The sequence below is a fragment of the Pseudorca crassidens genome, chromosome 3, assembly GCF_039906515.1.
Source record: "Pseudorca crassidens isolate mPseCra1 chromosome 3, mPseCra1.hap1, whole genome shotgun sequence".
NCBI classification, from domain to species: Eukaryota; Metazoa; Chordata; class Mammalia; order Artiodactyla; family Delphinidae; genus Pseudorca; species Pseudorca crassidens.
Genome location: NC_090298.1, coordinates 178960742 through 178979048, shown reverse-complemented (window position 1 = coordinate 178979048; position 18307 = coordinate 178960742). Strand labels below are relative to the sequence as shown.

Sequence of the window (18307 nt, the reverse complement as noted above, 5' to 3'; positions counted from 1 at the left end):
GGACTCAACACCCCATATTAAACGTCTAAGAATATACCTGACTAGTAAGAATCTTAAAATCTATGGATTTATATGTCTCCGAAAGAGAATCAAGCGTGTGTACAGTGGCATAAGCGCAGCAGTGATAGGATTGGTGAGGTTCGGTGAGCCAATGCAGAACCTTTGAAGTCATATTGAATGGTACCCATTCCATGGGTCTCAACTCTCCAGGTTTAAGGGATTCTTCCTTCAGCTAAAACATGCATGTGGAACCCAGAGTATGATCCACCGTGTGATCGGGAAACGTGTTCAAATGTGTCTCAGTTTTTGTCCCCTGGTACTCGGGTGCAACATTCCAGACGCTTTACTAAAACTCTCCCCACTTGGGGAGTCACTGCCTTTAACCTCCTGTTTGGCCCAGTTTGCAATTTCTGCGGAAAATGAACAGGAATAGGGAGAACCAATGAGAGACTAGCTGGAGGTGTCTGGACGGGCAAATTTAACTCTCATTTCCCACCAGGAAGAGGAATTAACCAAAGGCTCAGCGTGCCATGCCGGAACCACACTAGGGCCTGAAGCAATCCTGCGGTGTTGCGGCCAGCTCACAAGAAAGCGAGTTGAAGAAAGGAGCTCAGGGGCACTGTAATTCACAAACCTGCAGAGTTAAAAATGACAGCTATCGTCCAAAAATATATTGAAGTAAGGCTGCCAAGAGGACTTGAAAGCGGGGCAGAATTGCAGGAATCCGATTTCAGGAGGTAGACTGGAATTGCATGTAAAGCATAGGAAAAGAGGCAGAACGTCCACAATGATGCACTTGGCCAAAAAGGGCGTATGCGTTTTTTCCTGAATATATTCAGGAAAAAACGCATACGCCCTTTTTGGCCAACCAAGCAAGCTTGCAAAGGAAATCTGCAGTACAATGAAGTCTCACTGCCCCCCGGTCAAAAGGGCCATCTGAAAAAAGTATAAAATCCAGAAAGGCAGGACAGGCCATGGAGAACTGGGAGCCTTGTTATGCTGATGGGCGGGATGTAAATTGCCAACAGCCACTCTGGAGAAGTGTATGGTGTTTCCTGAAACATCTAAAAAACAAAGCAACAGAGCCTAGGGCACTTCCACTTATGGTCCTATAGCTTAGGGAAATTAAAATCAAAAAGACACAGCCACCCCAAAGTTTGGGCCGGCTCTGTTTACAAGAATCTCGTTTATGGTACAAGTTCAATATCGCAGAAAGTGAAAAATGGATAAAGAAGTTGTGGTACTTACGTACAATGCAATATCACTCAGGAATGAAATCTATGTCATCAGGCCCGTAGCAGCATAATGAGTGGATTCAGGTACGATGATTCTAAGTGACATAAGTCACACAGAAAAAGAAACATCATAAGATATCACTAATACACGGAATGTAAACTTGGCTACACAGGAACTGAATTACAAAACAGAACAGGATCTCAAATGTAGAAAACCAACTTATGCTTGCTTAAGGGGAAAGGTGAGTTGGGGTGCTGCATAAAACCAGAGATTGAAATTAGCACAGATACCATTCCATAAGCCAAATAGGTAATAGACAAGAGCTACTCCTTGCTCAACAAAGTGGACTCAACACCCCATATTAAATGCCTAAGAATATACCTGACTAGTAAGTATCTTAAAACCTATGGATTTATATGTCTCCGAAAGAGAATCAAGCGTGTCTACAGAGGCATAAATGCAGCAGTAATAGGATTGGTGAGGTTCGGTGAGCAAATGCAGACCCTTTGAAGTCATATTGCATGGTACCCATTCCATGGGTCTCAACTCTCCAGGTTTAAGGGATTCTTCCTTCAGCTAAAACATGCATGTGGAACCCAGAGTATGATCCACCGTGTGATCGGGAAACATGTTCAAATGTGTCAGATTTCGTCCCCTGGTACTCGGGTGCAACATTCCAGACGCTTTACTAACACTCTCTCCACTTGGAGAGTCAGTGCCTTTAACCTCCTGTTTGGCCCAGTTTGCAATTTCTGCGGAAAATGAACAGGAATAGGGAGAACCAATGAGAGACTAGATGGAGGTGTCTGGACGGGCAAATTTAACTCTCATTTCCCACCAGGAAGAGGAATTAACCAAAGGCTCAGCATGCCATGCCGGAACCACACTAGGGCCTGAAGCAATCCTGCGGTGTTGCGCCCAGCTCACAAAAAAGCGAGTTGAAGAAAGGAGCTCAGGGGCACTGTAATTCACAAACCTGCAGAGTTAAGAATGACAGCTATCGTCCAAAAATATATTGAAGTAAGGCTGCCAAGAGGACTTGAAAGCGGGGCAGAATTGCAGGAAACCGATTTCAGGAGGTAGACTGGAATTGCATGTAAAGCATAGGAAAAGAGGCAGAACGTCCACAATGATGCACTTGGCCAAAAAGGGCGTATGCATTTTTTCCTGAATATATTCAGAAAAAAACGCATACGCCCTTTTTGGCCAACCAAGCAAGCTTGCAAAGGAAATCTGCACTACAATGAAGTCTCACTGCCCCCCGGTCAAAAGGGCCATCTGAAAAAAGTGTAAAATCCAGAAAGGCCGGACAGGCCATGGAGAACTGGGAGCCTTGTTATGCTGATGGGCGGGATGTAAATTGCCAACAGCCACTCTGGAGAAGTGTATGGTGTTTCCTGAAACATCTAAAAAACAAAGCAACAGAGCCTAGGGCACTGCCACTTATGGTCCTGTAGCTTAGGGAAATTAAAATCAAAAAGACACAGCCACCCCAAAGTTTGGGACGGCTCTGTTTACAAGAACCTCGTTTACGGTACAAGTTCAATATCACAGAAAGCGAAAAATGGATAAAGAAGTTGTGGTACTTACGTACAATGCAATATCACTCAGCAATGAAATCTATGTCATCAGGCCCATAGCAGCATAATGAGTGGATTCAGGTACGATGATTCTAAGTGAGATAAGTCACACAGAAAAAGAAACATCATAAGATATCACTACTACACGGAATGTAAACTTGGCTACACAGGAACTGAATTACAAAACAGAACAAGGTCTCAAATGTAGAAAACCAACTTATGCTTGCTTAAGGGGAAAGGTGAGTTGGGGTGCTGCATAAAACCAGAGATTGAAATTAGCACAGATACCGTTCCATAAGCCAAATATGTAATAGACAAGAGCTACTCCTTGCTCAACGAAGAGGACTCAACACCCCATATTAAACGTCTAAGAATATACCTGACTAGTAAGAATCTTAAAATCTATGGATTTATATGTCTCCGAAAGAGAATCAAGCGTGTGTACAGTGGCATAAGCGCAGCAGTGATAGGATTGGTGAGGTTCGGTGAGCCAATGCAGAACCTTTGAAGTCATATTGAATGGTACCCATTCCATGGGTCTCAACTCTCCAGGTTTAAGGGATTCTTCCTTCAGCTAAAACATGCATGTGGAACCCAGAGTATGATCCACCGTGTGATCGGGAAACGTGTTCAAATGTGTCTCAGTTTTTGTCCCCTGGTACTCGGGTGCAACATTCCAGACGCTTTACTAAAACTCTCCCCACTTGGGGAGTCACTGCCTTTAACCTCCTGTTTGGCCCAGTTTGCCATTTCTGCGGAAAATGAACAGGAATAGGGAGAACCAATGAGAGACTAGCTGGAGGTGTCTGGACGGGCAAATTTAACTCTCATTTCTCACCAGGAAGAGGAATTAACGAAAGGCTCAGCGTGCCATGCCGGAACCACACTAGGGCCTGAAGCAATCCTGCGGTGTTGCGGCCAGCTCACAAGAAAGCGAGTTGAAGAAAGGAGCTCAGGGGCACTGTAATTCACAAACCTGCAGAGTTATAAATGAAACTATCGTCCAAAAATATATTGAAGTAAGGCTGCCAAGAGGACTCGAAAGCGGGGCAGAATTGCAGGAATCCGATTTCAGGAGGTAGACTGGAATTGCATGTAAAGCATAGGAAAAGAGGCAGAACGTCCACAATGATGCACTTGGCCAAAAAGGGCGTATGCGTTTTTTCCTGAATATATTCAGGAAAAAACGCATACGCCCTTTTTGGCCAACCAAGCAAGCTTGCAAAGGAAATCTGCAGTACAATGAAGTCTCACTGCCCCCCGGTCAAAAGGGCCATCTGAAAAATGTGTAAAAGGCAGGACAGGCCATGGAGAATTGGGAGCCTTGTTATGCTGATGGGCGGGATGTAAATTGCCAACAGCCACTCTGGAGAAGTGTATGGTGTTTCCTGAAACATCTAAAAAACAAAGCAACAGAGCCTAGGGCACTTCCACTTATGGTCCTATAGCTTAGGGAAATTAAAATCAAAAAGACACAGCCACCCCAAAGTTTGGGCCGGCTCTGTTTACAAGAATCTCGTTTATGGTACAAGTTCAATATCGCAGAAAGTGAAAAATGGATAAAGAAGTTGTGGTACTTACGTACAAGCAATATCACTCAGGAATGAAATCTATGTCATCAGGCCCGTAGCAGCATAATGAGTGGATTCAGGTACGATGATTCTAAGTGACATAAGTCACACAGAAAAAGAAACATCATAAGATATCACTAATACATGGAATGTAAACTTGGCTACACAGGAACTGAATTACAAAACAGAACAGGATCTCAAATGTAGAAAACCAACTTATGCTTGCTTAAGGGGAAAGGTGAGTTGGGGTGCTGCATAAAACCAGAGATTGAAATTAGCACAGATACCGTTCCATAAGCCAAATATGTAATAGACAAGAGCTACTCCTTGCTCAACGAAGTGGACTCAACACCCCATATTAAACGTCTAAGAATATACCTGACTAGTAAGAATCTTGAAACCTATAGATTTATATGTCTCCAAAAGAGAATCAAGCATGTGTACAGCGGCATAAACGCAGCAGTGATAGGATTGGTGAGGTTTGATGAGCAAATGCAGACCCTTTGAAGTCATATTGCATGGTAGCCATTCCATGGGTCTCAACTCTCCAGGTTTAAGGGATTCTTCCTTCAGCTAAAACATGCATGTGGAACCCAGAGTATGATCCACCGTGTGATCGGGAAACGTGTTCAAATGTGTCTCAGTTTTTGTCCCCTGGTACTCAGGTGCAACATTCCAGACGCTTTACTAACACTCTCCCCACTTGGAGAGTCAGTGCCTTTAACCTCCTGTTTGGCCCAGTTTGCAATTTCTGTGGAAAATGAACAGGAATAGGGAGAACCAATGAGAGACTAGCTGGAGGTGTCTGGATGGGCAAATTTAACTCTCATTTCCCACCAGGAAGTGGAATTAACCAAAGGCTCAGCGTGCCATGCCGGAACCACACTAGGGCCTGAAGCAATCCTGCAGTGTTGCGGCCAGCTCACAAGAAAGTGAGTTGAAGAAAGGAGCTCAGGGGCACTGTAATTCACAAACCTGCAGAGTTAAAAATGACAGCTATCGTCCAAAAATATATTGAAGTAAGGCTGCCAAGAGGACTTGAAAGCGGGGCAGGATTGCAGGAAACCGATTTCAGGAGGTAGACTGGAATTGCATGTAAAGCATAGGAAAAGAGGCAGAACATCCACAATGATGCACTTGGCCAAAAAGGGCGTATGCGTTTTTTCCTGAATATATTCAGGAAAAAACGCATACGCCCTTTTTGGCCAACCAAGCAAGCTTGCAAAGGAAATCTGCACTACCATGAAGTCTCACTGCCCCCCGGTCAAAAGGGCCATCTGAAAAAAGTGTAAAATCCAGAAAGGCAGGACAGGCCATGGAGGACTGGGAGCCTTGTTATGCTGATGGGCGGGATGTAAATTGCCAACAGCCACTCTGGAGAAGTGTATGGTGTTTCCTGAAACATCTAAAAAACAAAGCAACAGAGCCTAGGGCACTTCCACTTATGGTCCTATAGCTTAGGGAAATTAAAATCAAAAAGACACAGCCACCCCAAAGTTTGGGACGGCTCTGTTTACAAGAACCTCATTTACAGTACAAATTCAATATCACAGAAGGTGAAAAATGGATAAAGAATTTGTGGTACTTACGTACAATGCAATATCACTCAGCAATGAAATCTATATCATCAGGCCCGTAGCAGCATAATGAGTGGATTCAGGTACGATGATTCTAAGTGAGATAAGTCACACAGAAAAAGAAACATCATAAGATATCACTACTACACGGAATGTAAACTTGGCTACACAGAAACTGAATTACAAAACAGAACACGGTCTCAAATGTAGAAAACCAACTTATGCTTGCTTAAGGGGAAAGGTGAGTTGGGGTTCTGCATAAAACCAGAGATTGAAATTAGCACAGATACCATTCCATAAGCCAAATATGTAATAGACAAGAGCTACTCCTTGCTCAACGAAGTGGACTCTACACCCCATATTAATCGCATAAGAATATACCTGACTAGTAATAATCTTAAAACCTATGGATTTATATGTCTCCAAAAGAGAATCAAGCATGTGTACAGCGGCATAAACGCAGCAGTAATAGGATTGGTGAGGTTCGGTGAGCAAATGCAGACCCTTTGAAGTCATATTGCATGGTACCCATTCCATGGGTCTCAACTCTCCAGGTTTAAGGGATTCTTCCTTCAGCTAAAACATGCATGTGGAACCCAGAGTATGATCCACCGTGTGATCGGGAAACGTGTTCAAATGTGTCAGATTTCGTCCCCTTGTACTCAGGTGCAACATTCCAGACGCTTTACTAACACTCTCCCCACTTGGAGAGTCAGTGCCTTTAACCTCCTGTTTGGCCCAGTTTGCAATTTCTGCGGAAAATGAACAGGAATAGGGAGAACCAATGAGAGACTAGCTGGAGGTGTCTGGATGGGCAAATTTAACTCTCATTTCCCACCAGGAAGAGGAATTAACCAAAGGCTCAGCGTGCCATGCCAGAACCACACTAGGGCCTGAAGCAATGCTGCGGTGTTGCGGCCAGCTCACAAGAAAGCGAGTTGAAGAAAGGAGCTCAGGGGCACTGTAATTCACAAACCTGCAGAGTTATAAATGACAGCTATCGTCCAAAAATATATTGAAGTAAGGCTGCCAAGAGGACTCGAAAGCAGGGCAGAATTGCAGGAATCCGATTTCAGGAGGTAGACTGGAATTACATGTAAAGCATAGGAAAAGAGGCAGAACGTCCACAATGATGCACTTGGCCAAAAAGGGCGTATGTGTTTTTTCCTGAATATATTCAGGAAAAAACGCATACGCCCTTTTTGGCCAACCAAGCAAGCTTGCAAAGGAAATCTGCAGTACAATGAAGTCTCACTGCCCCCCGGTCAAAAGGGCCATCTGAAAAATGTGTAAAATCCAGAAAGGCAGGACAGGCCATGGAGAACTGGGCGCCTTGTTATGCTGATGGGCGGGATGTAAATTGCCAACAGCCACTCTGGAGAAGTGTATGGTGTTTCCTGAAACATCTACAAAACAAAGCAACAGAGCCTAGGGCACTTCCACTTATGGTCCTATAGCTTAGGGAAATTAAAATCAAAAAGACACAGCCACCCCAAAGTTTGGGCCGGCTCTGTTTACAAGAATCTCGTTTATGGTACAAGTTCAATATCGCAGAAAGTGAAAAATGGATAAAGAAGTTGTGGTACTTACGTACAATGCAATATCACTCAGGAATGAAATCTATGTCATCAGGCCCGTAGCAGCATAATGAGTGGATTCAGGTACGATGATTCTAAGTGAGATAAGTCACACAGAAAAAGAAACATCATAAGATATCACTACTACATGGAATGTAAACTTGGCTACACAGGAACTGAATTACAAAACAGAACAGGGTCTCAAATGTAGAAAACCAACTTATGCTTGCTTAAGGGGAAAGGTGAGTTGGGGTGCTGCATAAAACCAGAGATTGAAATTAGCACAGATACCGTTCCATAAGCCAAATATGTAATAGACAAGAGCTACTCCTTGCTCAACGAAGTGGACTCTACACCCCATATTAAACGTCTAATAATATACCTGACTAGTAAGAATCTTAAAACCTATGGATTTATATGTCTCCAAAAGAGAATCAAGCATGTGTACAGCGGCATAAACGCAGCAGTGATAGGATTGGTGAGGTTTGATGAGCAAATGCAGACCCTTTGAAGTCATATTGCATGGTAGCCATTCCATGGGTCTCAACTCTCCAGGTTTAAGGGATTCTTCCTTCAGCTAAAACATGCATGTGGAACCCAGAGTATGATCCACCGTGTGATCGGGAAACGTGTTCAAATGTGTCTCAGTTTTTGTCCCCTGGAACTCGGGTGCAACATTCCAGACGCTTTACTAACACTCTCCCCACTTGGAGAGTCAGTGCCTTTAACCTCCTGTTTGGCCCAGTTTGCAATTTCTGTGGAAAATGAACAGGAATAGGGAGAACGAATGAGAGACTAGCTGGAGGTGTCTGGATGGGCAAATTTAACTCTCATTTCCCACCAGGAAGAGGAATTAACCAAAGGCTCAGCGTGCCATGCCGGAACCACACTAGGGCCTGAAGCAATCCTGCGGTGTTGCGGCCAGCTCACAAGAAAGCGAGTTGAAGAAAGGAGCTCAGGGGCACTGTAATTCACAAACCTGCAGAGTTAAAAATGACAGCTATCGTCCAAAAATATATTGAAGTAAGGCTGCCAAGAGGACTTGAAAGCGGGGCAGAATTGCAGGAAACCGATTTCAGGAGGTAGACTGGAATTGCATGTAAAGCATAGGAAAAGAGGCAGAACGTCCACAATGATGCACTTGGCCAAAAAGGGCGTATGCGTTTTTTCCTGAATATATTCAGGAAAAAACGCATACGCCCTTTTTGGCCAACCAAGCAAGCTTGCAAAGGAAATCTGCAGTACAATGAAGTCTCACTGCCCCCCGGTCAAAAGGGCCATCTGAAAAAAGTATAAAATCCAGAAAGGCAGGACAGGCCATGGAGAACTGGGAGCCTTGTTATGCTGATGGGCGGGATGTAAATTGCCAACAGCCACTCTGGAGAAGTGTATGGTGTTTCCTGAAACATCTAAAAAACAAAGCAACAGAGCCTAGGGCACTTCCACTTATGGTCCTATAGCTTAGGGAAATTAAAATCAAAAAGACACAGCCACCCCAAAGTTTGGGCCGGCTCTGTTTACAAGAATCTCTTTTATGGTACAAGTTCAATATCGCAGAAAGTGAAAAATGGATAAAGAAGTTGTGGTACTTACGTACAATGCAATATCACTCAGGAATGAAATCTATGTCATCAGGCCCGTAGCAGCATAATGAGTGGATTCAGGTACGATGATTCTAAGTGAGATAAGTCACACAGAAAAAGAAACATCATAAGATATCACTACTACACGGAATGTAAACTTGGCTACACAGGAACTGAATTACAAAACAGAACAAGGTCTCAAATGTAGAAAACCAACTTATGCTTGCTTAAGGGGAAAGGTGAGTTGGGGTGCTGCATAAAACCAGAGATTGAAATTAGCACAGATACCGTTCCATAAGCCAAATATGTAATAGACAAGAGCTACTCCTTGCTCAACGAAGAGGACTCAACACCCCATATTAAACGTCTAAGAATATACCTGACTAGTAAGAATCTTAAAATCTATGGATTTATATGTCTCCGAAAGAGAATCAAGCGTGTGTACAGTGGCATAAGCGCAGCAGTGATAGGATTGGTGAGGTTCGGTGAGCCAATGCAGAACCTTTGAAGTCATATTGAATGGTACCCATTCCATGGGTCTCAACTCTCCAGGTTTAAGGGATTCTTCCTTCAGCTAAAACATGCATGTGGAACCCAGAGTATGATCAACCGTGTGATCGGGAAACGTGTTCAAATGTGTCTCAGTTTTTGTCCCCTGGTACTCGGGTGCAACATTCCAGACGCTTTACTAAAACTCTCCCCACTTGGAGAGTCATTGCCTTTAACCTCCTGTTTGGCCCAGTTTGCAATTTCTGCGGAAAATGAACAGGAATAGGGAGAACCAATGAGAGACTAGCTGGAGGTGTCTGGATGGGCAAATTTAACTCTCATTTCCCACCAGGAAGAGGAATTAACCAAAGGCTCAGCGTGCCATGCCGGAACCACACTAGGGCCTGAAGCAATCCTGCGGTGTTGCGGCCAGCTCACAAGAAAGCGAGTTGAAGAAAGGAGCTCAGGGGCACTGTAATTCACAAACCTGCAGAGTTAAAAATGACAGCTATCGTCCAAAAATATATTGAAGTAAGGCTGCCAAGAGGACTTGAAAGCGGGGCAGAATTGCAGGAATCCGATTTCAGGAGGTAGACTGGAATTGCATGTAAAGCATAGGAAAAGAGGCAGAACGTCCACAATGATGCACTTGGCCAAAAAGGGCATATGCGTTTTTTCCTGAATATATTCAGGAAAAAACGCATATGCCCTTTTTGGCCAACCAAGCAAGCTTGCAAAGGAAATCTGCAGTACAATGAAGTCTCACTGCCCCCCGGTCAAAAGGGCCATCTGAAAAAAGTATAAAATCCAGAAAGGCAGGACAGGCCATGGAGAACTGGGAGCCTTGTTATGCTGATGGGCGGGATGTAAATTGCCAACAGCCACTCTGGAGAAGTGTATGGTGTTTCCTGAAACATCTAAAAAACAAAGCAACAGAGCCTAGGGCACTTCCACTTATGGTCCTATAGCTTAGGGAAATTAAAATCAAAAAGACACAGCCACCCCAAAGTTTGGGCCGGCTCTGTTTACAAGAATCTCTTTTATGGTACAAGTTCAATATCGCAGAAAGTGAAAAATGGATAAAGAAGTTGTGGTACTTACGTACAATGCAATATCACTCAGGAATGAAATCTATGTCATCAGGCCCGTAGCAGCATAATGAGTGGATTCAGGTACGATGATTCTAAGTGACATAAGTCACACAGAAAAAGAAACTTCATAAGATATCACTAATACACGGAATGTAAACTTGGCTACACAGGAACTGAATTACAAAACAGAACAGGATCTCAAATGTAGAAAACCAACTTATGCTTGCTTAAGGGCAAAGGTGAGTTGGGGTGCTGCATAAAACCAGAGATTGAAATTAGCACAGATACCATTCCATAAGCCAAATAGGTAATAGACAAGAGCTACTCCTTGCTCAACAAAGTGGACTCAACACCCCATATTAAATGCCTAAGAATATACCTGACTAGTAAGTATCTTAAAATCTATGGATTTATATGTCTCCGAAAGAGAATCAAGCGTGTCTACAGAGGCATAAATGCAGCAGTAATAGGATTGGTGAGGTTCGGTGAGCCAATGCAGAACCTTTGAAGTCATATTGCATGGTACCCATTCCATGGGTCTCAACTCTCCAGGTTTAAGGGATTCTTCCTTCAGCTAAAACATGCATGTGGAACCCAGAGTATGATCCACCGTGTGATCGGGAAACGTGTTCAAATGTGTCTCAGTTTTTGTCCCCTGGTACTCGGGTGCAACATTCCAGACGCTTTACTAACACTCTCTCCACTTGGAGAGTCAGTGCCTTTAACCTCCTGTTTGGCCCAGTTTGCAATTTCTGCGGAAAATGAACAGGAATAGGGAGAACCAATGAGAGACTAGATGGAGGTGTCTGGACGGGCAAATTTAACTCTCATTTCCCACCAGGAAGAGGAATTAACCAAAGGCTCAGCGTGCCATGCCGGAACCACACTAGGGCCTGAAGCAATCCTGCGGTGTTGCGGCCAGCTCACAAGAAAGCGAGTTGAAGAAAGGAGCTCAGGGGCACTGTAATTCACAAACCTGCAGAGTTATAAATGACAGCTATCGTCCAAAAATATATTGAAGTAAGGCTGCCAAGAGGACTCGAAAGCGGGGCAGAATTGCAGGAATCCGATTTCAGGAGGTAGACTGGAATTACATGTAAAGCATAGGAAAAGAGGCAGAACGTCCACAATGATGCACTTGGCCAAAAAGGGCGTATGCGTTTTTTCCTGAATATATTCAGGAAAAAACGCATACGCCCTTTTTGGCCAACCAAGCAAGCTTGCAAAGGAAATCTGCAGTACAATGAAGTCTCACTGCCCCCCGGTCAAAAGGGCCATCTGAAAAATGTGTAAAATCCAGAAAGGCAGGACAGGCCATGGAGAATTGGGAGCCTTGTTATGCTGATGGGCGGGATGTAAATTGCCAACAGCCACTCTGGAGAAGTGTATGGTGTTTCCTGAAACATCTAAAAAACAAAGCAACAGAGCCTAGGGCACTTCCACTTATGGTCCTATAGCTTAGGGAAATTAAAATCAAAAAGACACAGCCACCCCAAAGTTTGGGCCGGCTCTGTTTACAAGAATCTCGTTTATGGTACAAGTTCAATATCGCAGAAAGTGAAAAATGGATAAAGAAGTTGTGGTACTTACGTACAATGCAATATCACTCAGGAATGAAATCTATGTCATCAGGCCCGTAGCAGCATAATGAGTGGATTCAGGTACGATGATTCTAAGTGACATAAGTCACACAGAAAAAGAAACATCATAAGATATCACTAATACATGGAATGTAAACTTGGCTACACAGGAACTGAATTACAAAACAGAACAGGATCTCAAATGTAGAAAACCAACTTATGCTTGCTTAAGGGGAAAGGTGAGTTGGGGTTCTGCATAAAACCAGAGATTGAAATTAGCACAGATACCGTTCCATAAGCCAAATATGTAATAGACAAGAGCTACTCCTTGCTCAACGAAGTGGACTCAACACCCCATATTAAACGTCTAAGAATATACCTGACTAGTAAGAATCTTGAAACCTATGGATTTATATGTCTCCAAAAGAGAATCAAGCGTGTGTACAGCGGCATAAATGCAGCAGTGATAGGATTGGTGAGGTTTGATGAGCAAATGCAGACCCTTTGAAGTCATATTGCATGGTAGCCATTCCATGGGTCTCAAATCTCCAGGTTTAAGGGATTCTTCCTTCAGCTAAAACATGCATGTGGAACCCAGAGTATGATCCACCGTGTGATCGGGAAACGTGTTCAAATGTGTCTCAGTTTTGTCCCCTGGTACTCGGGTGCAACATTCCAGACGCTTTACTAACACTCTCCCCACTTGGAGAGTCAGTGCCTTTAACCTCCTGTTTGGCCCAGTTTGCAATTTCTGTGGAAAATGAACAGGAATAGGGAGAACCAATGAGAGACTAGCTGGAGGTGTCTGGATGGGCAAATTTAACTCTCATTTCCAACCAGGAAGAGGAATTAACCAAAGGCTCAGCGTGCCATGCCAGAACCACACTAGGGCCTGAAGCAATCCTGCGGTGTTGCGGCCAGCTCACAAGAAAGTGAGTTGAAGAAAGGAGCTCAGGGGCATTGTAATTCACAAACCTGCAGAGTTAAAAATGACAGCTATCGTCCAAAAATATATTGAAGTAAGGCTGCCAAGAGGACTTGAAAGCGGGGCAGGATTGCAGGAAACCGATTTCAGGAGGTAGACTGGAATTGCATGTAAAGCATAGGAAAAGAGGCAGAACGTCCACAATGATGCACTTGGCCAAAAAGGGCGTATGCGTTTTTTCCTGAATATATTCAGGAAAAAACGCATACGCCCTTTTTGGCCAACCAAGCAAGCTTGCAAAGGAAATCTGCACTACAATGAAGTCTCACTGCCCCCGGTCAAAAGGGCCATCTGAAAAAAGTGTAAAATCCAGAATGGCAGGACAGGCCATGGAGAACTGGGAGCCTTGTTATGCTGATGGGCGGGATGTAAATTGCCAACAGCCACTCTGGAGAAGTGTATGGTGTTTCCTGAAACATCTAAAAAACAAAGCAACAGAGCCTAAGGCACTTCCACTTATGGTCCTATAGCTTAGGGAAATTAAAATCAAAAAGACACAGCCACCCCAAAGTTTGGGACGGCTCTGTTTACAAGAACCTCATTTACAGTACAAATTCAATATCACAGAAGGTGAAAAATGGATAAAGAATTTGTGGTACTTACGTACAATGCAATATCACTCAGCAATGAAATCTATATCATCAGGCCCGTAGCAGCATAATGAGTGGATTCAGGTACGATGATTCTAAGTGAGATAAGTCACACAGAAAAAGAAACATCATAAGATATCACTACTACACGGAATGTAAACTTGGCTACACAGAAACTGAATTACAAAACAGAACACGGTCTCAAATGTAGAAAACCAACTTATGCTTGCTTAAGGGGAAAGGTGAGTTGGGGTTCTGCATAAAACCAGAGATTGAAATTAGCACAGATACCATTCCATAAGCCAAATATGTAATAGACAAGAGCTACTCCTTGCTCAACGAAGTGGACTCTACACCCCATATTAATCGCATAAGAATATACCTGACTAGTAATAATCTTAAAACCTATGGATTTATATGTCTCCAAAAGAGAATCAAGCATGTGTACAGCGGCATAAACGCAGCAGTGATAGGATTGGTGAGGTTTGATGAGCAAATGCAGACCCTTTGAAGTCATATTGCATGCTAGCCATTCCATGGGTCTCAACTCTCCAGGTTTAAGGGATTCTTCCTTCAGCTAAAACATGCATGTGGAACCCAGAGTATGATCCACCATGTGATCAGGAAACGTGTTCAAATGTGTCTCAGATTTTCTCCGCTGGTACTTGGGTGCAACATTCCAGACGCTTTACTAAAACTCTCCCCACTTGGAGAGTCAGTGCCTTTAACCTCCTGTTTGGCCCAGTTTTCAATTTCTGCGGAAAATGAACAGGAATAGGGAGAACCAATGAGAGACTAGCTGGAGGTGTCTGGACGGGCAAATGTAACTCTCATTTCCCACCAGGAAGAGGAATTAACCAAAGGCTCAGCGTGCCATGCCGGAACGACACTAGGGCCTGAAGCAATCCTGCGGTGTTGCGGCCAGCTCACAAGAAAGCGAGTTGAAGAAAGGAGCTCAGGGGCACTGTAATTCACAAACCTGCAGAGTTAAAAATGACAGCTATCGTCCAAAAATATATTGAAGTAAGGCTGCCAAGAGGACTTGAAAGCGGGGCAGAATTGCAGGAAACCGATTTCAGGAGGTAGACAGGAATTGCATGTAAAGCATACGAAAAGAGGCAGAACGTCCACAATGATGCACTTGGCCAAAAAGGGCATATGCGTTTTTTTCTGAATATATTCAGGAAAAAACGCATACGCCCTTTTTGGCCAACCAAGCAAGCTTGCAAAGGAAATCTGCACTACAATGAAGTCTCACTGCCCCCCGGTCAAAAGGGCCATCTGAAAAAAGTGTAAAATCCAGAAAGGCAGGACAGGCCATGGAGAACTGGGAGCCTTGTTATGCTGATGGGCGGGATGTAAATTGCCAACAGCCACTCTGGAGAAGTGTATGGTGTTTCCTGAAACATCTAAAAAACAAAGCAACAGAGCCTAGGGCACTTCCACTTATGGTCCTATAGCTTAGGGAAATTAAAATCAAAAAGACACAGCCACCCCAAAGTTTGGGACGGCTCTGTTTACAAGAACCTCATTTACAGTACAAATTCAATATCACAGAAGGTGAAAAATGGATAAAGAATTTGTGGTACTTACGTACAATGCAATATCACTCAGCAATGAAATCTATATCATCAGGCCCGTAGCAGCATAATGAGTGGATTCAGGTACGATGATTCTAAGTGAGATAAGTCACACAGAAAAAGAAACATCATAAGATATCACTACTACACGGAATGTAAACTTGGCTACACAGAAACTGAATTACAAAACAGAACACGGTCTCAAATGTAGAAAACCAACTTATGCTTGCTTAAGGGGAAAGGTGAGTTGGGGTTCTGCATAAAACCAGAGATTGAAATTAGCACAGATACCATTCCATAAGCCAAATATGTAATAGACAAGAGCTACTCCTTGCTCAACGAAGTGGACTCTACACCCCATATTAATCGCCTAAGAATATACCTGACTAGTAATAATCTTAAAACCTATGGATTTATATGTCTCCAAAAGAGAATCAAGCATGTGTACAGCAGCATAAACGCAGCAGTGATAGGATTGGTGAGGTTTGATGAGCAAATGCAGACCCTTTGAAGTCATATTGCATGCCAGCCATTCCATGGGTCTCAACTCTCCAGGTTTAAGGGATTCTTCCTTCAGCTAAAACATGCATGTGGAACCCAGAGTATGATCCACCGTGTGATCGGGAAACGTGTTCAAATGTGTCTCAGATTTTCTCCGCTGGTACTTGGGTGCAACATTCCAGACGCTTTACTAAAACTCTCCCCACTTGGAGAGTCAGTGCCTTTAACCTCCTGTTTGGCCCAGTTTGCAATTTCTGCGGAAAATGAACAGGAATAGGGAGAACAAATGAGAGACTAGCTGGAGGTGTCTGGATTGGCAAATTTAACTCTCATTTCCCACCAGGAAGAGGAATTAACCAAAGGCTCAGCGTGCCATGCCGGAACGACACTAGGGCCTGAAGCAATCCTGCAGTGTTGCGGCCAGCTCACAAGAAAGCGAGTTGAAGAAAGGAGCTCAGGGGCACTGTAATTCACAAACCTGCAGAGTTATAAATGACAGCTATCGTCCAAAAATATATTGAAGTAAGGCTGCCAAGAGGACTTGAAAGCGGGGCAGAATTGCAGGAAACCGATTTCAGGAGGTAGACTGGAATTGCATGTAAAGCATAGGAAAAGAGGCAGAACGTCCACAATGATGCACTTGGCCAAAAAGGGCGTATGCGTTTTTTCCTGAATATATTCAGGAAAAAACGCATACGCCCTTTTTGGCCAACCAAGCAAGCTTGCAAAAGATATCTGCACTACAATGAAGTCTCACTGCCCCCCAGTCAAAAGGGCCATCTGAAAAAAGTGTAAAATCCAGAAAGTCCGGACAGGCCATGGAGAACTGGGAGACTTGTTATGCTGATGGGCGGGATGTAAATTGCCAACAGCCACTCTGGAGAAGTGTATGGTGTTTCCTGAAACATCTAAAAAACAAAGCATCAGAGCCTAGGGCACTTCCACTTATGGTCCTATAGCTTAGGGAAATTAAAATCAAAAAAACACAGCCACCCCAAAGTTTGGGACGGCTCTGTTTACAAGAACCTCGTTTACGGTACAAGTTCAATATCACAGAAAGCGAAAAATGGATAAAGAAGTTGTGGTACTTACGTACAATGCAATATCACTCAGCAATGAAATCTATGTCATCAGGCCCATAGCAGCATAATGAGTGGATTCAGGTACGATGATTCTAAGTGAGATAAGTCACACAGAAAAAGAAACATCATAAGATATCACTAATACACGGAATGTAAACTTGGCTACACAGGAACTGAATTACAAAACAGAACAAGGTCTCAAATGTAGAAAACCAACTTATGCTTGCTTAAGGGGAAAGGTGAGTTGGGGTGCTGCATAAAACCAGAGATTGAAATTAGCACAGATACCGTTCCATAAGCCAAATATGTAATAGACAAGAGCTACTCCTTGCTCAACGAAGAGGACTCAACACCCCATATTAAACGTCTAAGAATATACCTGACTAGTAAGAATCTTAAAACCTATGGATTTATATGTCTCCGAAAGAGAATCAAGGGTGTGTACAGTGGCATAAGCGCAGCAGTGATAGGATTGGTGAGGTTCGGTGAGCCAATGCAGAACCTTTGAAGTCATATTGCATGGTACCCATTCCATGGGTCTCAACTCTCCAGGTTTAAGGGATTCTTCCTTCAGCTAAAACATGCATGTGGAACCCAGAGTATGATCCACCATGTGATCGGGAAACGTGTTCAAATGTGTCTCAGGTTTTGTCCCCTGGTACTCGGGTGCAACATTCCAGACGCTTTACTAACACTCTCCCCACTTGGAGAGTCAGTGCCTTTAACCTCCTGTTTGGCCCAGTTTGCAATATTTGCGGAAGATGAACAGGAATAGGGAGAACCAGTGAGAGACTAGCTGGAGGTGCCTGGACGGGCAAATATAACTCTTATTTCCGACCAGGAAGAGGAATTAACCAAAGGCTCAGCGTGCCATGCCGGAACGACACTAGGGCCTGAAGCAATCCTGCGGTGTTGCGGCCAGCTCACAAGAAAGCGAGTTGAAGAAAGGAGCTCAGGGGCACTGTAATTCACAAACCTGCAGAGTTATAAATGACAGCTATCGTCCAAAAATATATTGAAGTAAGGCTGCCAAGAGGACTTGAAAGCGGGGCAGAATTGCAGGAAACCGATTTCAGGAGGTAGACTGGAATTGCATGTAAAGCATAGGAAAAGAGGCAGAACGTCCACAATGATGCACTTGGCCAAAAAGGGCGTATGCGTTTTTTCCTGAATATATTCAGGAAAAAACGCATACGCCCTTTTTGGCCAACCAAGCAAGCTTGCAAAGGGAATCTGCAGTACAATGAAGTCTCACTGCCCCCCAGTCAAAAGGGCCATCTGAAAA

At 43.7% G+C, this 18307-nt stretch overlaps 1 long non-coding RNA gene across 4 annotated transcripts in view; it reads right to left on the bottom strand.

The window, feature by feature from the left end:
- LOC137220952 (uncharacterized) overlaps window positions 1-18307 on the bottom strand; it is a 1206879-nt gene that overhangs the window by 694514 nt on the left and 494058 nt on the right. The gene's annotated exons all lie outside the window — the stretch shown is intronic.